Here is a 22,949-nt window from a genome sequence, read left to right as displayed (position 1 = left end):
AAAGAGGAACAGGAAAAATCCAACATTATTTTTAAGAAAAAAAGAAATACATATATTCCGTTACGTACATTAATAAAATATTTCTAATTTTTTATGTGCAGGATTTCCTTAACGCACGGAAAAACTTAAACTTGAGAAAAGTTTGGTGCTTAAAGCCGCACTTTCTCTCATTTTCCGTACAAAATTTACGACAACGTTTTGATAATACCGACGTTGAAGTTGCACTCGGTTCAGCGTGAAAAACTACGCGCCCACCAGCACACACACACATACAACCCTGCGGATGACCGTAAGGCAGCGAGCTTAAGTGGAACCGGACATAAAACGAAGCTTCGGCAAAATAGCAAAAATAAATATAATGAAAACTGCATTGTTGGACCTTCTTCGCCTGCACTGCGCTGTGCAGCGCTTGGCTCTTTTTATCCCGCGTCACGTTTTCTTATTTTGTATGTGCTCGCAAGCACTTTATTTCTAACTTTTCATCATTTTTCGCCGTTGCTTTACTTGACATGAACAAAATTTCCGGTGACAAAATGCAATTGTTATTTTAATGAGCAAACTGTGCGGCAAACACCGCGGAGTCCTGCAGAGGCAGAGGCAGCAGCCGAAGTGGTGGGGAGCGCATGTTGCATAAGCAGTGAATTATGAGTAAGCGTGAAGAAGTGGTCAGAGATGAGTGCTGTTTCGCTGGCGTTGAGGTGTTGGATTAATATTTCACTTTCTTTTTTGCTTCCTACACTTCTTCTTCGAGGTTGGCTTACGGCGTGGCTTTAAGGCAAGTAATTAAAAATTTGCAAGATTTATGAAATTAAGAAATTACAAAAATCAACTTAAATGACACGTGATTTTTTCACCGCATGCCACCAACAATGACCACAATTTGCCACACACAGCACAGACCAGTGTCTTGTGCGGTCAAGGACAAGAAGTTACTCGTGCTTTCTATTAGATCTCTGTTGTATGGTGGTTGGACTCTATGAAGTGAGCATTTCCATAGTTGAAAATTTAAATGATTTCTTGTTGGCGCGTGAAAGTGGAAGAACGCGTGGCCACTTTTGTGTGCGAAAAAACCTTGAAAATTACGCAACACCTCTCAACGATGTCCTCGTGCTCGCTGGCGCTGGCTGCATCAAATGATCGGCCGCAACAATGCCGTTAAAGCCTTGGCTGGCATCCTCCGCCGAGCACACTGCCGTTAATTGCACTGCAATCAAATTTAATTAACGAAATTAAGCGTGCAGCAAAGAGCCAACGACCACACAGCGTAGAACGGGTGAGCGCGAGCAATGAGTGCGCCATGAGAGGCGGTCGAAGTGGCCGGCATTAAAGCCGTTTGATGACTTGAAGAGCTACTTGTCTGAGCGTGTATTGTGTGTTTTTACTACTTAATTGTTTTACGCAGCATAAAAATGCTCGAAAGTGCTGCTTTGCTTGTAAATTATATTTTACCTTCGTGCCCTCTGCCCTCACGTCGCGTTTTGGCGCTTTGATGCTGCCACATTGCAATGCTTGATGTCGCGCTGTCGCTTTGATAAATGGATTGACAGCAAAAAGATGTTGGCTTTACAAATACCAACACAGTGTTTCAATTTGAATGCAGTTGAACAATTAAATTTAGTAAAATTAACAAAAAAATATTTTTTGAATAACTTGAAATAATTAAAACTCCGGACCTGAAGATAGAGCGGAAAGAGGTTGTTCCAAAAACTGTTCGATTAAAACTAACTAACTACCTATCATATTACATGATTTTTGTTCACTACCAGGGTTGCGAATTTTTTTATTTAAATTTTCGAAAAAAAAATGTAAATTTTTAAATTAATTTTGAATTTTTAATCGCCATACTCAATACTGGTAGGTAAGTAGGTTGGATGTCTGATGACGCACCTAAGCTGTACTAATACTAGTTCGCAAAAATCGTTCGCAGAATCCTCACATGAAGGTGTTGACTGATAATAGTTATCACAATATCGTGACGAAGGCAGGAATGAGCTGGTACCAGTTTTAACAACATTCAGATAAGGTTTCTTATGACTGAAGGCACAAAAAGGGGTGAATAACGAATAAAAAGATAGTATTACTTACGTAAATTTGGGCTATGGGCAAAACAACAATAATTTTTCCTATACTCGTGGGATCAAAATTGAATAAGGTTCCAAAAACAACAGCAAAGTGGATTAAAGGAGTCCGGATTCCCAGTAAAACAACCGGGGGGAACCAGATGTTCCGAGAAAAGGACAGCATTTGTAACAAGCCCGAAAATAACTAGCACAAAGACTGGAAAGAAGCTTGACCTAGGTGCAAGGGCTGGTACTACTATGGGGCTGAAGGTAAGTCCAGGAAGGCAGCAATACCAGCCGCAATCGTAATCAAATGCTGTGGTCAAAATATGGCTACTAAGAAGGGAAGTAATGAAGATCCCAAAAGTAATGCGTGTATCAGAGAAATGCCAATTTATAAGTTTGGTGACCAAACGAATGTAAGGTATGCGGAAAATTGTCGTGTTGCCTACCTGCTAAGTGTAGTGAAACTCTAACCGCGAACCAGTGAGGAGCTTGCAAAGAGAATCCAACAGCCCACTGACTGCGCGAAAACAGCTCTCTCCAATTTTTAGTTTTAACCGCTAGTAACGACAACAAGAGAAAGAGATCAGCTATGGAGGCTAAGCCGTCAGCTAAACGGACAGAGGCGAGATGAAGCGTGGCGGCCACTAAATAATTTGTTGATATGACCGCTTTATCATTGGTGTGCGGAATAAGGAAAATTTCGAAAGAAAATTTTCCAGAGCACAATCAAAATGAGTGCAGGCTATTAATGATTTAAGTTCGCCAGCACACCATGCAAAGAAGCCGACTGGTATCACGGTTACATAAAAATGATAGCAAGCGAAGGCGATGAGATCGCTCCAGTTTTATATGGCCTCAATAGCAAAGTTTGAGAGGATATATCTTTAAGACAGGCTTCTAGCGAAATATATCTAATCCAAGCCAGGACCAAGGCTATGGAGTGCAGCTTTACCCTCGCAGGCGGACAGATAATACAGCTCTCCAGAGAGGTTCATTTAAGCCTCCCAGGACCCCACAGCAGAATCTGGTGTGGAGACTAAAAGAACAACAATGCAACTAAGAAAGGAATAATTGCTTCACCTTGATTCTGTAAGAAAATTTTAAGACACTTAGCTTTACAGTCTAGTTGCAATTCTATAACCTCCGCGATTTTGTTATATAAACACAGTGTTCTCTCATCGAAATTTCGCACTACTTTTCAGGTCTATGTGTTGAAATTTTGTTTTCAACTGATCACCAATAAACTACTCGCTTTCACTGGACCCACAAAAAATTGTCTAACGATGTCAAGTCACGTGATTTAGCTGACCAATTGACATCCAGATTTTCTATAATTCAGCATAAAACTTCGTAGCAATAATTATTCCGACAGTTGGACTCTCTTGCCTACTATGGTGACTAGAGATGTTACCTTCATAATAATTCAAAATAAATCCTTTAAATTTGGCTGAAGTGATATTAAAAATCCTTTATAAGAACGTTTCTTATAGCAACGGTATGGATAACTCAAACTGAAAACGGTTTGTATCCAAAGGTAAACGTTTTGCTAGTTATTTCTAGCCACGTTATTTGATATAAAAAATTTCAAGTCGAATTAATGTACTTACTAAGAAAAAAAGTTCTGTTATTTTCATCGATCAAATGTAATGAAAGTTATATGCTACAGTGTTTCGGTCTGAACAATACATTCGAAATTTTGAGATTCTTCTCGGAGATAAAATATAAAAGTGACCAACTTTCGGATCGATATCTCGAAACTCGAATACAGACAGATGGGCGGATTGTGGGGTTATGCCTGAATGGGACGTCATGCTGATGTTTTTATACATATGTATATACAATATAGATTCCAAATGCCCCCGCGTTCCTTTCAAAGGTGGTACAGACCGCATTGTAAATGGAAAATTTCGTTTAAATAATCATTCCGATAGTTAAACTGGTTTGCAAACTATGATGATTAATACCCACGGAGAGAACCAAATAAAAATACCAAAAACATACATTTTTGTGGATAAAATGGGGCCTGAGGTTTCATCGCTATCATCCATACTCTAAATTAGGCACATTTGCTAAAATGCACGGGTATTAAATCATTGTACCTTAAGTTGATGGCTGTGAAGTATTCCCCAGGCTTGACGTACATAATGCGAGCTTTTAAAATAAACTTCCCCAATTTCGATATCCTGAACATGAACAATGAAAATTTTATTACCCAGAGAGAAGCGTCGGATATATATATTCCTCAATAGCTTTGTTCATATAATTTTTCAGTATTGTTTAATATTTCATAAACTTACGCACTTACACAACGTTTACAAATCGTTCCACATAATTGCAAAAATTCACGTTCTGTAAAAAATGTTCCCAACAACTTGGACTCACGTGTTTAACGACATGGCACATTTTGCGTCGAGATCGTAAATTGAAAGCGAACAAAATACAGCTTGAGCAAGAACTGAAGCCTCTCGATATTTTCAAGCGACATCGCTTTGCTTTATGGGCTCTTTAAAAGTTCGAAGAAGATCGGAAGGTTTCGAGACACATTTCGTTCAGCGATGAGCTCAATGGGTATGTAAATAAGCAAAATTGCCACATTTGAAACGAAGAGCAATCTGAAAAGATTCAAGAGCAGTCATTTCATTTATTCATCTTCAACTAGACGAAGCCAACTCCCACGTATCGCAGCAACCAATGTAGTTATTGAGAGAACACTTCAGTGAGCAGATAATTTCATGTTTTTAGCTGGTCGATGGTCACCAAAGTCGTGTGATATCATACCGTTGGACTTTTTCCTATGGGGATGTCAAAAGTTTAAATTCTATACGGGCAACTCTTCATTTCAGGATTTTCAACAAAATATCACGCGATTCATTCGCTAGTTACTAGTCGAAATGCTCAAACGAGTCATCGGAATTTGGACTCAACGGATGAACCGAGATATAGCCGCGGCCAATATTTGAAGAAGATAATCTTCAAAAACTAAGTTCCAAAGAATGTTCTTTCGAATGATAATAAATTTTCCCATTAAATGTGAAGTTTATATATTTTTTCTTTAAACAAGTGGAGAGCCTGGAAATGATTCACCCATTATGGTCAGCGATTTAGCAAAGTCGGTCTGTCTGTCAGTATATGCGCGAAATAGCCCCTGAATTTCTGAGATATCGATCTGAAATTTTTAACACCTCCTTTTGACTTCAATAATCTTTTCATTCGTCGGAACCGCTGATATCGGACCAATATAGCATATAGGTGTCATACAAGCTGAAATATCGGAATCATGTGCTTTCATGGACAACTTTTTCATTCAATGAAACTAAAGAAATTTGGCTAGATTATTGTCGGAAAAAATTGTGCAATAACCGAATAAATATCGTACAAATCGGATTACTATAGCACATAATTGTCTTACAAACTTGGCGATCAAAATCAAGGTATTTTAAGAAATCTTTTGTATTCGTGAAGGGTATTATTTTTTCTTAACATGAGTTATTTCAGCTTAAATTTCCCTCTTAAAAATGAATACCACTATTCACTCTCCTCATATATATAAGTGGTTGTTTCATTGCCGAGGCCCAACGAAAGTGAGGCTTGTTTTTTTTTCATAGATTCACAGAAGAATACACTTCAAGCATGACTGTACCACATTTTCAGCTTGCATCCGCATTGCACATTTTTGTACACAGTTCGGACGCCAGCGTGTCATGTTGATGCTTGAAAATCAAGTTGAAGGTAAGCAGTGAGACTGCGCAGAATTACACAACTTAACCGCCTCTTTTATCATTTTTCCTTTTGCCAACTTTATTTCCTCTGCTTCCCTCCTTGCTACCGCTGAAGTTCGCCGCACCTTGTGCAGGCAGTAGTAACAGTATCGCCATCGCCATCGCCATCGCCGTTGCATGCGGCGTGTGGCATGCAACGAAAGTGGCAATTAACTAAATTAACGCAATTCAAAGGAGCGTAATGCGGCAGGCAGCAAGTGGCAGTGGCAACATTCAGGCAAAAGGATACTTAAGTGCAGAAATATGCACTCGACGTTCTTTGTTAAAGAGAATTCCTCGCTGGCATAACAAGCACAAGAACAACAAGAAACAACGAAAAATTTGCTTAATTGCAACCGCAGTACACAGAGTAATTTGATGCGTAATTTTGGACGTCTTTGCGGACGAAATTCAACGAAATGATGAAAATATTTCGAGAATCCGTATAATTTCACTAACAAAAGTAGCAACAAACAGACGCAAATTGCTGCTGGGTCCTTAAAGGGGGCATGTGAGCACTTATGCGCACACACATGTATACTTGTTTGCATAACTGTATGTATGTGTGTGTCGCACGTGCATATGTTATTTATGTGGGTGCGACCGCTTTGGACCATTTCTCAAGCATTTGAGACTCATTTATCACTTGAATGACAAGCATTGCAGCATGCGGCCGAGCACTTGCAACCAATTGCGGCATGCAACGTGCTACCACGCACACATATGCTTAATTTGCATTTGCATGTATGTATGTATGTGTCTCTCCCGCGGTGACTCGCAACTGAAGCGTGTGTGTTGGGCACATGATAAGCGCCAAGCCATGGACTAACCTAATAACATTTGCCTACACACCAAGCGCCGCATAACGCATAGCAGGCCGTCAGGCACTTCAAAGAAAACAAAACCAAACAAATTACGTTGCCGGAAATTCAGCCAAAGCCGCATAATTAATGAAAATTCACTGGAGTGCTTGTGCGCGCGCGTCCGCTGACGTGCTGCCGATAATATGCCACAGCCAGCAGTGAAAGCATACGCCATTATAGCGGTATATGTATACATACGCGTATGTGTATTGCCATCCGCAAGTATTTGTTCAGTCATTTGCCGTGCGGAGTAAACTTAATGCAGCACTAATACATTACTAAATCGCCGCCGGCCGCTTGTGGCAGCTCATGACTAACTGTATTTGTATCGGCCGCATGCATCCGTGACAATACTCGCCTGCCGCTACAGCTATGGCTGCGAGCGCTTATGCGGTAAATATACATGCAACGCAGTTTATAAATTTGTACCGCAATTTGCGTTCACACAGTCGCCGTCGCCGTGTGTGGCATCAATTATTTAGGTAATGTTAAGGCAGAAAGCGCACAGTAGGTGTTATTCGAAGCAAAGGCAATATTTTCTAGGAGTTCTAGGTGTTTTAGGAAAACATTTTAAATTGTAGTTTAAAAATTAGCTTCAGTTTTATTTTTTAGGCTATATTCCGGTACATAGTTAAGAATCTTATTTATAAATACATTATAGTTGAGTTTTGGCTTTGCTCAGTTAAGACTTTCGCTCCAATCACAGAACATACTTAGATCAAACGGCTTTGAAGAACTTGTGAAATATTGGTCTCCTAGAAGACATAATATCATCTTCCACTCTGCATATCCTTATTTGTGTGTAACATTGAATGGCATACACTTATAAATCGTCGTATTTCGGGAGAGTAGTAATAATGGGTGGGCCATCTAACGTTTTAAATTTGAATTATCTATATTTCGACATTGGAAACATCAAACACCATTCGAAAAGTGATAGATATTCAGTAAAAAGTCTAAAATTTACGAAATGGGTCGCTATTCACTAGAAGAAAACTGGAAAACAGTTCGCAGATTGGGCAGAAGATCGTTTGACCGAGGATGGTCAATTTTACCGAAAAATCATATTTTCGGACGAGGCTCATTTCCACCTCGATGGTTACGTTAACAAGCAGAATTGTCGCATTTGGGGCACAGAAAACCCGCACGTAATCGTCGAGAAGCCAATGCACCCAGCACGAATCACTGTATGGTGCGGATTTTGGTCTGGTGGAATCATCGGCCCATTTTTCTTCGAAAATGAAGAAGGAACCGTAACCATCAATGGTGAGCGATATCGCGCAATGTTAACCGAATTTTTCTTCAAGCAAATTAAAGAGGAAGACTTGGACAACATTTGGTTCCAGCAGGACGGCGCTACGTGCCATACAGCAAACGCTACACTCAATCTTTTACGCCCTATCTTCGAAAATCGCATAATCAGCAAAAGAGGTGATGTGAATTGGCCTCCCAGAAGCTGCGATTTAACTCCGTTGGACTATTTTCTGTGGGGAGCTGTTAAAGATAAATGTTACGCCAACCATCCACAAAGAATTTAAGATATAAAGTACGAGATTCAAGCTGCTGTAGCTGCCATAAGACCTGAAACCATCGAGAAAGTACTCCAAAATTGGGTGGATCGGATAAGCTACTGTAAACTCAGCCGTGGTGGTCATTTGTCCGAAATTGCTTACCACAAATAAATTTCATAAAACAACCTCTTAAATAAATGTTAGACCTTTGAAAAATATCCGAAAAATAGCCGTTTTTTATTGACTTTTTAACTTTAAAATTTTATATGGCCCACCCTGTAGTAGTGTAGATGAGATCCAGATAGGTCTATATACTCGCCTGTTAGAATGACTAACTGTAGAACAAAACGCCAGCAGTGATAGTGATATCAACATGTCAATGTATCGCCAAGTGAAAAGTGAGAGGATGTTACTGAATTGGGCGTTCTCCCAGTAATAAATTTTGATTTGCATAAAGATTAAGCCAGACCACACGTACCAAATAACATAAACGAGCCTATAGGCAACTTTACACTATGTTTTACTGAAAAATTAGTAGGCAGCATAATACAGGTAAAATAAAACAACAATTGTGCCAAAGAAGAAATTGGTATGATACCACCAAAAAATAATTTTTCGCATTCCTCGCCGTCATCCGGAATATGGGATTGATTCAGCTCCCTAACATACAAGAATACTGGTCTCTTGCTGATAATAGTGAAATCTCCTTTTTTCCGGAAAAATTTATCAGATCCAGATTTATGCAGATACTTTTAGGTGTTACATTTAAAGAAACCAACCAAGCAATAATGTTTGTTTCTACTATAAAGTGGCGCCGAGTAGTCTATACCCAACATCAAAAATCGTGCGGATAGCAAAAGGTTAATACAACCCTTAATTTACTGCGAATATTTTACTTTTTCTGCTTCCGCGATAGTTAAGTCAACGTTGACGAAACTGACTCCGCAAACCAAACAGGGAATAGTGTATGCTATCACAACTACTTTAAGGCAGGTATCATAACTGCCTCTTAAATATACGTACAAAAACAAACACTTATCGATGCCAGCCATTTGTCTAGTACTTCATTTTAAATTTCGTTAGGGGAAAGACGAGTTCATGTTTTGAAATTCAGACACTGAGAAATCAATAAGTTTACGTTCACAAAACTAATTGCAGATAAAATGAGCTGTCATTTAAATGCCTTAAAATTTCGTAAAGAACATTATAATAAACTAAATACCAGCACTTGAAATAAAGCCACTATTTTTCTTTATCTGCGTAACCTCAGACAAACCTAATAATTTTTTGCGTCACTTTAATACACATTTTCTTACTGAAAACTTCGGACAAATAAATTTTCCTGACCGCTAACTCCGAACTCACCAATACATGGAAGTTTTTTCAATATTTTCGTCCCTAAATGATGTGCTCTCAGAAAACCATTAGTCAACTTAAGCGCTTAACTCATGCAAGCAGATTGCATTGAAAGCGAATTCAAAATGCACTTAAGTAAATTTTCATGCTCATGAGATGCGACGACCAAAGCCTGAAGAGCTGTTGCAAGTACACGTCTGGCCGCACTTGAAGACCACCCACCGGCTGGCAGACAAATAAGCACATTAACATATAAGAATTTGTGGCGGGGATAAAGGATGCTTCTAAAAGGCTTGAATTAAGGTTTTTTTTTACAATGAAAAACTAAAAAAAAAGTTGTTTTGGCTGCTGCATCGAAGTCATGATATCCTTCACAGCTAAATTTCTAATGGCAACAATACAAAGAAAAGTTGTTCATACTAAAGCCATCGTCCACCATTAATTTGTTCTTCCTGGACAAACCATCAACGGCAAGTTTTACGTGGAAATACTCAAGAGATTCAAACGAAGGATCAATCGGGTCCGACAAGAGATTGGAAGTTGCACCACGACAACGCCCCGGGTCACACTGCCTTTCTTGTGAACAGCTACCTAACCAAGGCCGGCATCTCAACGCTTCCGCAGTCGCCCTACAGCCCAGATGTGGCCCCTGGACTTATTTTTGTTTCCTTGCCTGAAAAGGCCGATGAAAGGCAAGCATTTTGAGACGACAGAGGGGATCCAAGCAGCATGCACCTCGGCTCTCAAGGCTATTCCAGAGAATGCCTTCCGTGACGCCTTCAATGCTTGGAAATCGCGCTTTTGGACGTTTCGAAAGAATTGTATTGATTGGTTCAATAAATTTTTTTAAATCAACTTAGTCCTCTTACAAAGAAGTAATCCCTTCCCATAGAAATAATGAAGTATGTCTATTGCCAATCTGTTACTTGACATATTTGTGTGATTTATGCTCTATCCAGAGTAAGTATAAACGAAAGGCCTGAACTTTCAAGTGAACCAAAAAAGTTCCGGTTTTAAATATGGTTGAAGATTCCTTCCTTGCAACAAATTCTTCAAAAGTAGACCCATAATGTCAATATTTTTACAAAATTATTTTGGGAGTCTTTGCAAAGTCCCCGAGAAACAGCTTCCAAAACTCTACGAGAAAACTGTGGCCCCGCCAAAATAGAGGAAGAGCCTAGTTTTGATTAGTTTGGATTACCTTTTCCAGCTACTATTTACCTTATTTGTTAGAGTTCGTTTTGGAAGATTGATTAAGAGATATCACAAATTTTGTTGTGATGGTTTATGCCAGTTTCGGCTATGTCTCTTGGTTCGCCAAGATAAAAGAAGCCGGCGAGATCTTTCAGCTTTAGTCTTGCAAAGTTGGGACAATAAAGGAGAAAGTGGCTGGTTATTTCCACTTCACTCTCTTCCATGCAACTTTAATAACTTGCGTTCGACAAGATTTTTTGCCTCACTGCGTGATCACATATTGGACAATGTCCAATAAGAACCCCAACGTTTGCGGCTAGATGAACTTTGTTAAGAGTATGTAGATCACTTTCGTTTTACTCTAGGCCAAAAGGAGTTTGCAGTTTACTAAGACGCGTCTTGAAAGGCGAATATTTGGCGTCTCTCAAAATAGACGTCTACAGAATCGAAAAACATGAACTTATCAATTTGCATATTCGTTCATAAGATTTGAAAACAGCCTTAAATTTTTCATGTGGTTAGTAAATTAGAAAGACACGGGCTTCTTTTAGACATATCAAAACCAAAATTTGGCATGCTCCAAACGAGAAACCCTTCACAATTCATATATGTATATATGCATATATGTAGACATACATACAAGTATATATATATACATATCTATAGACGTATTATATGCAACTGAATGCCACACATAAATCGGTTACTGTTATTGTTGTTTTTGTTGACATTGTTGCCTGCGGCATGGGTGGCATGTCAAAGTGCTCGCCATAAATCAACGCCACGCCAAGCGAGCTATGTGAACTTCACTTAAGCTGGAACATTAAAAGCAGATTTCCTGTTTAGCTAACCGACGACCGACCGCAAAGTTTAAGCGACAAAGCGCACACGCACACATACACACACGCTCAAACATATGCTGGTAAATGCGAGGCAGCCAGTGTGGTTGTACGTTGTGTCAAGTAAATGTGCATAATCGTCGAGGCAGCAACAAAAGGCACTTCCTTTCGAGATACCACAAAAACACAAAACTTCTGCGCCAACTTGCTGACCACAAGCCAAAAGTCTTAGCATAACCAATACAACAACAACGCTACACATCCTTGCATATGTATGAATGTATGCATATATGTGTGTGAAGCTGTGCGGATGTGTGTGCATATGTTTGGAGTGTAAAGCGGCGGCGGCCAAATAAATAATTCCAGCACTTTAAGCAACGAGGCCAAACTTCGTCGCCAATGCCGTTGCATGCAACTTTTTCCGCTTCCTACACCAGCAACATTTTTGTTTTCTATTTGCCATTCATGCCTCCGTATGTGGAACTGATTGACTGCCGAGTGTGTGGCATCAGGTCAAACAACATCAACGCGCCGGCGACCTCATTGATTGTGACTGTGACAGTGGCGGTGGTGAAGGCGGTTGTGCCTTGATTCCCGCTGCCAAGCCTTGGAAATTGAAGAAAAATGGTGTGCACCCATTCAAAGTTTTAAAAGCCGCACATCACAGCCATTCACCCGGCTCACCTTCAACTGTTATTTGCAATTTATACCAACGCTCTTGGCTAACCAAAATGCATTCACGTGTCACTACGGTCGCTCATGTGTCGCTCTAAATGTGTGTGCGTGTGTGTGTGTTTTTGTTTCCGCTCACATAGCGGTAGTTTATTTTGCTCTTCACTGTGAGTAAGTTAAGCGCTGCACTCATTCGTCTTCTGCTGTCATTTGTTGCTGGCCTGAGCCTATTCATTCGCATGGCCATTTATTCATTTATTTGTTCAATGCTTCAAGATGGATTATTTTTTGTTGTTGTTAACTCTTGCCTTGTTGTTGTTGCCGACGAAAATGCTCATTTATTCGGCGAAATAGCGTGGAAACTGTAAAGAACTTAAATGGAGCTGGGTTTTTAGTAATCTCACGAGACATCTGATTTTGTTAAGAGTTATTTATTTTATCGGTAGTGTATTTGCACGCGACTACACAAGTGTAACTGTTGATTCAGTTTGCTTAAAGCGACTCTTTATATGTCGGTTTGTGGTGTGCTGAGATATTACTTTTACCCAAATATATTGATAATTTGTGCTATTTTGGAAATATCTTTTGTAACGAATCACTATTATTAGCTCAAGTTTAAAATATTTGATTATCTGGTTATATGTAGGACAAGAGTGTAACGCAGAAGTAGAAATCATAGCAATTTCTGTTTCTGATTTTAAGTAATTTTACTGACGTTTTTGTTGCATTTAAAAACTGTGAAACATTTCTGCTAGAATGGCACTTGCTTTTAATAGTTGACACCGATTTTGCAGTCAGGCTGATCCAAAGATCGTGCTGGGACTACCATATGTCATCTGTTAAGCCATACAAACGGAACTCCTCATCCGATCATATAAATCGGTAAGCCACTTTGTGAACAATACAAATTTGGTTATGCGTTTACAGCGTCGCGCAAACGCGATACAGTCTAGAAGGAAAAGCTGAGACGTTTCCACCTCGTTCCTTCCATATAGCTTCCGCAGCTGGCATCTGGTAAGACAGCAATGTTTTGTTGAAATCGCCACAACTAGAGAGAACATAATTGGATCTAGAAGGATTTTGCGACGGCGTATAAGCCGATGGTAGCCCAGCAAAGCCCAGCTACTCAGTAGTAGAAAACACAAGGAGAGTAAAACACTGAACAGTTCTCATTATAGGGAGGTTAGTTTGTCAGATCGTCGTCTAGCCTTTTTATAGCATTTTTATGAAATCCTCGGTAGTATATCATAAGAAATATCTTTAATATAATATCTTGCAACTGGCTGGTTTTAATATATTTTCTATAATCAAATTGTTTAAGCAAACGGCTGAGACAAGCTAAACTAATTTGCAAATATTCGTATTATAAATATACCACCCAATCAAAACTGACCCGAATCCCCAAAGGAAAATTGAATTAACAATTTATATGCTTTTATATAACAAGACAGATTGTACAGAAGACTCTGAACACGTACCCTGTAATTACCCTCAGTTTCCAATTATAAGGTTAAATCTCAAACGCACACTTGGAGGTAGTCTCACAGTGAAAAAGTTGACTGCACTTATGTGCGAGTTCTCTGTAAAATGGATAATATTCAGCGAAGCGGCAGCTCAAACTATGACAAGATTGACACATTTACAACAGATTAGGCGTCAATCAGCTGATGCTATAGAGGAGACTTAAATATCTTCTTCACTCTCATAAAATAATACTTAGTTCAGTGGTCCCTTGGGAGAGACATGAGATGGGAGTAGGTTAAGTTTAGCGGATTAAAGTCCCGCTCTCCGGCTTTCGATAGTTCTGGACGACCCTCGACCCCTTCAATTGGTAAATATATTAAAAAAATAAAGGATATGGTGCCTCAAAACCGCCACGTAAGTGCTACAGAGATGGCAGGAGAGCTCGACATCTCTCGGGAGTATGTTTGAATAAATTTGGTGGATATTTTGGGTGTTAAACGCGTTCTTGCTCGACTTATACTCGACTACATACTGTATGCCAAACTTTTGATTTATTATTTATGTAAATTCGTTTTATTATCGGAAATCGCATAAAAGTACAAAATTAATAAATGTATTGCATCGGCGATAAAGTTTTGAGTTACAAATTCATAAGAGCTACGATATCAATTACTGAAATAAAGTAAATTTCACAAACTATTAAGTTTTTGGGTTGAGCCTATCCTTTACTAATTGTTAGTTTGACAAATTTTAAGTTCAGAAGTGTTGGGAAAAATTATGCCAAATTATGTGGCCTGAGGCACCAAACAGCCTGTGAAAGTAATGGTTTGCATTAGAGTATTGGCTCACTTGCGGCATACTTATTTTCTAGCTTAATTTCAATGTTTTGTTGTGCAGTGAAATCAAAGAGCCCTTGAGTGCTGTATCCCATGTTTCTGCTCCTATTATGTTTATAATGGGAACTATCGAAAATTGGTTGGATGAATTTTGTTTGATCGCATATCGGTTTTGATAAACCCTTTCCGTAAAAGCGGATATCTGTATATTGGTTTGGCTTCAGAAAGCTGCCAGTACGACAATTCTCGGCGAAAAATGGATTCATTGATATACACCAGATAGCAAGTAACAGACAAAAGAGTGAATTTTACCCGGGGAACCAGCTCACATGAAATCGAAGGCTATTCAGACAACAGTCAGGTTTGCGTAAACAGAAAGACCCGAATTTTTATCCTTCGGAAGCTTTGTTCCCAATTATTTAAGGCATATTTTCTGTCTCTACAATAACAATGAGTAAAATAAGACGAAGACTATCCTACCGGAGGGAAAAGTTATTCGCATAAGTCATCCTTTTCTGGGATTCATAAAATGTGTTCAACCTCGCCTATCTTGAGAAGAGCCAAAGGTCAACTATGTCTAACCACTATATCAACGCTCACGATTGGCAAAGAAACAATACTTTTCTGACATAACAACTTACCGGCTTACACATCCGCTGTTGCCATGTCTAAACTGATCAAGTTACACTTTCAACCTCTGCTGCATCCATCGTACTCTCCACATTTGGCTACTGGCTAAATAGCGGACCACCCTGTATAAATAAATAGATATTTGGCATAAAATTTGTTTAACAAATGTCTCTTTCGGCAAAAAAACATAAAATAAAATAAATAAATACTTTTTGCATAACATCAAAGTTTCCGCGCAGGTCAATTACACTGAAATTTAAATGAAATGCAACGCGGAGTTCGAAAAAATACAAAATTTTATTTTTAATGCAATTACAGTTAGCAGACCATTTCGAAATTTACAAGCAAAACGTTAGGCGCCCGCATTTTGTCTGCGCTCTTATTTATATTGTTTCGTTTTTCACTTTTTATTTATGTGTAAAAACGTAAATATTCTACTCTATGTGTGCGTGTGGGTATTTGTGTTTGCAACTAAGTCAACAACAGCAACAATAGCAACATTAAAATCAACACAGCTGCGCAAAAGGCAAACAACCGACAGTCAAGTGGGCAATTTTTACATTTTTATCTAGCCGCTGTTGGTGTTGTTGTTTTTGTTGCAGTTAGTGTTACTGTTGTTGTGCGCACTGCCGAAAAAAATGTCACGTAATTGCAATTTGCTTAATTCACAACGCACTTGATGCATTTGGGGCGCGCACAATGACTGCAAAAACAACAAGAACAACAACAACAGCAACACAAACAAGGCACGGAGTAGGAGCGAGGGGCAACACTCGCACACACGCACACGCTTAAGCAAACAGTTATGCATAAAAAATGAGTAGGCAAATGTGAAATGGCAAACGACAAACGACAAACGGCAGCGAGTTTGCAAAGCGCCCGAAAGTAGGCAGCAGTCGCCAAACAAACAATTATATATGTGTATGTGTGTGTTTCCGAGTGAAAGGACAAGAGCACGTAGTGTTGTGCAGAGGAATGACAAAATTGTGAAGACGCAGGACAAAAAAAAAACTACAACAACAAAAAAGGCAACAAAAAATTGCCCTGCAAAGTCGACAAAAAAATGTGTTGAAAAGTTTATTTCAAAATTTATGACACGAATGTAACAACAACAACAAAATGGGCGCACGCTAAAGCAGTTCCAAATGTTTCATATTTCACATTCTTTCATCCTTCCTGCTGGCTGTGGGCTGTGGGCTAAGTAGTACATCCTGAGCGTCGAGCGCTAAATTAAAAATGTGCTTTGTAGCTGCGGGACGGCTTTGGCCAAAGCGAGCAAGAAGAACGCGCGCACACACACATAAAAAGCGGAGAAATGAAAGAAATTCCGAGAATACACATACATGCATAAGCATATGTGTGCGAACAACAACAGCAACAACAATGCGCGCATAAAGCAGCACACAAAAGGCAGCAGCGAGTTAAATAAAGTTTTCACGTCATCAAATCAGTAGAAATGTAACTTAAAACACACACGCAGCCATGCGCACGAACGCTCAAAAACATTTTATGTGTGTGTAAGCTGCGAGCGGCGAAAAAATTATGCGCACAAACAATGGTGGCGCAGTTGGTGCAGCTGCCGCAGATCATTGCCCGTTGGCTGCGCAGCATATTAACAATACTTACATTACAAATGCATTTGTATTTGTGTGCTATAGAAAGCGTGTATGTGTGTGCGTGTGTGAAATGGCATTTTTAAATCGTTTGTCTGCAGGCGAACTGCAGCAATGACTTTTTATCTTTTGTGTGAATAAGTTGAGGAGACAAAGCGATGTGTAGACGAGTGCCTCAATGCACACATACATATATAACATTTACACACATAATATATGTGCAAGTATATGTACATATACAGTATTCAGTATATCTATTAATAGTGCTGTGTTTGTTATTTTAAATGCATTTATTCAGCCAAGTAGCACAAAAAAGCAGCAAGCTCTGCTTAAACGACGACTATAATGCATCGTTTAACTTCGCTTGGCTTCCGGTTCAAAATCAGAAAAATACTGCTTTTGGGTTGGTTTGCACTTTTAAAATATTCCAAAGTAGTTTGTAGAAAAATAATAACTCCGAATTTCACGAAAAACGTTTCATACGAAAACTTGATATCACAGGTCAACAAAAAATTTTTTTTTTTGGGTTTCTGTTCTCATGCTTGAATTCTGATTCTAGACATTGAAAAACACTTAAATATTAATTTTTAGTTCTTTAAGTTTGCTTTGGGCTGATCTACATCGATAAGTATATTTTAATTTATTTCATAAATCAAAAATTGCAGCACTTAGATTAACCCGAAAGTAAACAGTACACCAACACACCACACGCATTATGACACCACACATAATTAACAAAAGGGACCGACGGACGCCGCCCGGCCTCTTTTGTTCTTCATCCGCGCGCATACACGTTTATAAAAAAATGTATTTTAATTTTTCTTTACAAAAATTAGTACATAAAATATCGTTTTATTTTTATTTTAATTTTATATTTTTTTGTTTATCACACATCTTCAAAAAAAACGACTCTTGTATCTAAAAAAAAGTTTTCTAATTATAATATATAGTGAAATTGTAGAAAAATATACAGATCAGTCATTTCTGCTTAAAAATCGAAAAATTGCTCTAATTTCTACAAAAGCAAACTTTAACTGGAAAAAAAAATTTTTCCTTATTTTTGACATAGGAGAAACTAAAATTTAACATGTAGATGTCAGACCCAAACACCGTGTTGACCGGTGTATTCATCGACAAAACTGACTGGAAGCTATGTACCTATATTAAGAACTATCCGATATAAATCCGATAAAAAAAATGTTGGAGTATTCTAGCGTTTTCTCGGATAACAATTCATGCCAAATTTTGACAAGAAATAAGTTTTCCATATAAAAACTAAACTTTCATCATTCAGTTTGTATAGCTAAATAGGATACTGTAGTGGTCCGATATCGGCAGTTAGCAAAATAATAGACCTTAGGGGAGTGAAGAATGTGCGAATAATTTCCGATCGTTATTTCAAAAAGTGAGGAATCAATTGGCGCATTTACGGGAATACGAACTAAATCGCCTCAGCTCGTCGTGCTAATCATTTTTATGCAAGTTCTCAAAAATTTCAATTTAAATTTCTCGGGTAAATGATATTTCAAAGACATGTATTTTGCTAAGTGGGTAGCCAACCTTATTGGCTTTATTTTGCTAAGTGGTGGGTCTTTAAATACTTGAGCGCGATCTGTCAAGTAGTTTGTTTACAGCAGCTGCTTAAGTCGATACACCTCAGTAGCGCTTTGCGATTTTTACAATGGATAAAAATTTCGAAGAAAGAATTTCTTTCAAATAATGTCTTTCTAACAAATTTCGCGTGCGGAATCATTGCGAAAGTTAAAGAGTTTTAATTGTGATTCAGTTTTATTAAAAAATCGTTGAAGACATGCCTCATTCTGGACGACCTTTGTCCTCTTCAACTGGTAAAAATATCAAAAGAGTGAAAGATACGGTGCTTGAAAATCGCCTGCTAAGTGTTAGAGAGACTGCAAGAGATCACGAAATCTTCCGCGAGTTCATTGGAATAATTTGATGGGCTCGTCCAGATAAAGCAGCATTCTTTCTTTCAAAAATAGTTCCGTAACCAGGCCTTTTTGGGCCTGCTTGATTGTGCGATGAGGTATAATTTTATGACTTTGGCATGCAAATAAATCATAAATCATCGAAATGGAGGGAAAAAACGAGTCGAAACCAAAAAAAAAAAATGTGTTTCGAGGACCGAAAGAATCTGGTGGAGATTACTTTGAATGCGACAAAATAAATATTGATGAATAATTAAATATTTTGCGTTTTATTTACAATTACTGGGTACATTTTTACTTTGGAATTTACTTCACAGTGTTAAAAAATTTGTGAAGAATATAATTATGTTCCGGACAAAAAAGTAAACAAGGATTTATTAAATATCTGTGTAGATCGGGATGAATTTAGAACAATTTTATAAGAATAATGTAACCATTTTGTACAAAATTGTGTCTACTTTCGATGCATGAATTGGAATTACAGTATTACTGGTGGAAACAAGCATTTAAACCCAGTCTTGAGCATATTCACGTGCGAGATATCATCGCATATAGTAATATGCTTACCGTCATCGCTAAATATTCAAGGTTTGTCCGGAAAATAATAAGACTCAGTCGATTTAAAAAAATTCATTGAATCAGTCGTTAAATTTCTTTAAAAAATTTCTAAATAGGCTCCTCTTGAACACCCTAAAGAACACCCTAAAAATAAAGTGGATATAAAGCTTTTGTTTTTGGACTTTACTGAGTATTTAAATATTTTTCACGAGAAAATGCTACCTACCGTAGAGCCTTATCTAAGTATTTTACTACACTTTCAACGTGTGTTCGTAAAATGAGTGCATGTTAAAATCGAGGTGCCCAACTTTATTGAGTATAGATAGGAACAGGCGATTAAAATTCTTTAATCACATAAATCAAAATACGCTTCTTCATAGCTATAAAAATGAATAAAATAAAGTAACAGAGTATTGGAAAACATACACAATTATTGGAAGGCATGGCGTATGAGCAGCACAGAATTTATGCGGCACTTGCAGCTGAAAATTTGCAAAGGAATGTTTTAATAGAAAAAATCAACGATATCTTAATATATGTATATACAGTCTGTTAAGTAAGAGCGTGGTCGACTTTACCGACAGTTAATGAAAGATTTCGCTCTAGCTACTTCTTCCAGAGGGAAGCTTTGTCATTGATGCATTGTCAACAAAGGTTCAGTTGTCGTTTGATTTTTTGAAAGAGAGTCACGTTAAACGCCATGAGTGCTAAGTATGTGTCGCGCTACGAAGCTGTATTCCTTGCATCTACCCGAAAGGTCCAAAATGTCGCAATCAGTGACTGCTAAATATATGAGAAAGTCGAAGGCATTTGTACAAAAGTGGATACAGCGATATAAAAGTGGCTAAAAATGTCGAAGATTTACCAGAACGTAGTTCGATGGGAAAAGTGAACAAAAAAGATGAAAAAAGAATAGTGAATCTATTTTCGCGGAATCCTGCTTTAACACTGCGGCAAAGACAAGCAAAATTAATGGCAAAAGGTTTAGATACTTGTATATCCTACGAAACTATCCGAACTCTTTTTCATATTCATGATCTGCAATGGCGCAACAAAATGAAAAAGCTTCTGTTGACTGAAAAAGTTGTGAAAAAGCGTCTCGCTTGGGCGGATGAGAATATTGGTTAAAATTTTGAAAATGTAATTTTTACTGATGAATGTCAAACTTCCACCAATAGGCTTGTTCAGCGGACCATAAAACATGGAATAAAGGTGCATCTTTAGGGCTGCTTCTCAAAGCAGGGATTCGGCACTTTGTACCTCTTACTGAGAAACCTAAATGCCGATAAAATGATAAAAATCTACAAAAAGACTTTACTGCTATCTGCCAAACGATGGTTCATCAGAAAAAATTAAGATTGGATTCTGCAGGAGGACAACGATCCTAAACACCGCAGCAAGCTCTGTACTCTTTGAAAAACTCAATCTGGCATCGTTACCGTCGCAGTCGTCCGATGCAAACCCTATTGAAAATGTGTGCTCATATATTAAACAGAATCTTCGTGGAAGACGCACATACACTTGGAAGCAGTTGTCTTACGAAATTCGTCGGATCTGGAGATCCTTGCCACTAGAATACGCCGTAAAATTAGTAGAAAGCATGCCTCGGAGATGTCAGGCTATTATCGACGTCGGTGGTGACTGGAGAAATTATTTACCAAACTGAATTATTGTTTGTAATGTGTACAATGTATACATAAATATGAAAGTTTCACAAAATAATTTTTTTAAATATAACAAAGAGAGCTTGTTTACGGTGAATAAAATATGAAACAAAACAGGTAAGGAAGGGCTAAGTTCGGGTTCAACCGAACAATATATACTTGCAACTTGCATAAGTCAAAACCACTGAAAAACTTTAAGCTGCAAAACCACACAACCAGACGATCGGAATCCCAGCAAATTTATATAAACATACACTATATACAATTTATACACTGACCAACATATTCGACTTAAGGTTTGTTAGAAAAACGAAATCATTATATGTAGAATATGGAAGTGTGGGTAATATAAAGGGTGTGGCCATCTAACGTTTTAAATTTGAATTATCTATATTTCGACATTGGAAACGTCAAATACCATTCGGAAAGTGAAAGGTATTCAGTAAAAAGTTTAACTTTTACGAAGTAATCGCTATTCACTATTCTTACAGTTCGCAGATTGGGCAGAAGATCGTTTGACCGAGGGTGGTCAATTTTACCGAAAAATAATTTTTTTGGACGAGGCTCATTTCCACCTCGATGGTTACGTTAACAAGCAGAATTGTCGCATTTGGGGCACAGAAAACCCGCACGTAATCGTCGAGAAGCCAATGCACTTAAGCACGAATCACTGTATGGTGCGGATTTTGGTCTGGTGGAATCATCGGCCTATTGTCTTCGAAACTGAAGAAGGAACCGCTGTAACCATCAATGGTGAGCGATATCGCGCAATGTTAACCGAATTTTTCTTCAAGCAAAATGAAGAAGAAAACTAGGACAACATTTGGTTCCAGCAGGACGGCGCTACGTGCCATACAGCAAACACAAAACACTCAATCTTTTACTCCCTATTTAAAATTTAAAATTGTATACGGCCCACCCTATACAATTTAAAATATTTAGTAGTAGAGTTTGGCGGCTTTTGGAACATTGTGATATTAATTAATCAAACATTGGCCGATATATGTAGCATAAAGTCACCCGGAAGTTCAAAAATCTTTATATTAGGCATATGAGCGCTCAGTGAAGTATGTACACGATCCAACCCAGTTAGATAGACAGAGTTACTATTTTCATCCCATACATTGACCGATATTTTCGGTCATCAGTCAACTATAGACACTAAGGTCCACATTTTCGGTACCTAAGAACGTAAAGTTTTGATTGGATTTGGGAAATTTTTGACCATAAGATGGCATACTTTAAAAGAATTATTAGTACAAAAACTAGTCGCTGATTTTTTTGGATATTCGCTAAGAAATTTTGCTAATGTACTTTCCTCTCCAAAGAGGTGGTAATTTATCAGAGCTGGTGATATCGCACTACTTTATTATACATATAGCTGCCATGCAAACTAAAACGCCAAAATCAAGAATTTTGTCTGACAAGAGGGATACTTCAGCAAATAATATTCGCTAACTATTTTATGGAACCTGACAAAGGCACTTGCATATAATAGGCTAAAATGTATTTTCCGTCGTACCATTTTGGTTGTTCGGCATTTTCATAGTGAATTGAAAGTGGATTCTAATATAGGATGATAGATTCTCTCAAAGACAATAATACAACAAGTTATGTGAAAGGGTATGCGATTTCACTATTAATGAAAAAATTACTTGAAAAAATAAACTAATTATGCATACCAAAAACCAAGTTAAATAATTGTAATAAGTGCGTAGTATGAGGACGAGTTGGGATGTTAATTATAAATAACTCTTTCTACAACCAAAATTAAACGAAAAAAGGCTTTAAACCAGATATCTCCCCCCCCCCATAATTACACAAGGTATGTTTACTATCACCACAGCACACTTATTTTGCAACCGAATGACGATCGCCTCAACTCTGGTCGACTTGTAAACCAACTCGAACTGCTCCTAAATCAAAGCAGCTACTGGCAACAGTTGTAATTAAAAATAATGATTTCGCACTGCAAACAA

At 38.1% G+C, this 22,949-nt stretch overlaps 1 long non-coding RNA gene across 2 annotated transcripts in view; it reads right to left on the bottom strand.

Annotated features, from left to right (window-relative positions):
* Positions 1–22,949, bottom strand: part of LOC125778302 (uncharacterized) — a 126,003-nt gene that overhangs the window by 29,710 nt on the left and 73,344 nt on the right. The window contains exon 1 of one of the 2 annotated variants that reach the window (XR_007422619.1): positions 15,201–15,303. The exons of the other annotated variant lie outside the window; for it this stretch is intronic. This is a non-coding gene — a long non-coding RNA (uncharacterized LOC125778302). Of the gene's footprint in view, positions 1–15,200; positions 15,304–22,949 lie in introns of those variants that run through there. 2 annotated transcript variants of the gene reach the window in all.

This window comes from Bactrocera dorsalis, chromosome 4 (genome assembly GCF_023373825.1).
Source record: "Bactrocera dorsalis isolate Fly_Bdor chromosome 4, ASM2337382v1, whole genome shotgun sequence".
Taxonomy (NCBI): Eukaryota; Metazoa; Arthropoda; class Insecta; order Diptera; family Tephritidae; genus Bactrocera; species Bactrocera dorsalis.
The sequence above is the reverse complement of the archived record's forward strand: the minus strand, read 5'-3'. Positions and strand labels throughout refer to the sequence as shown.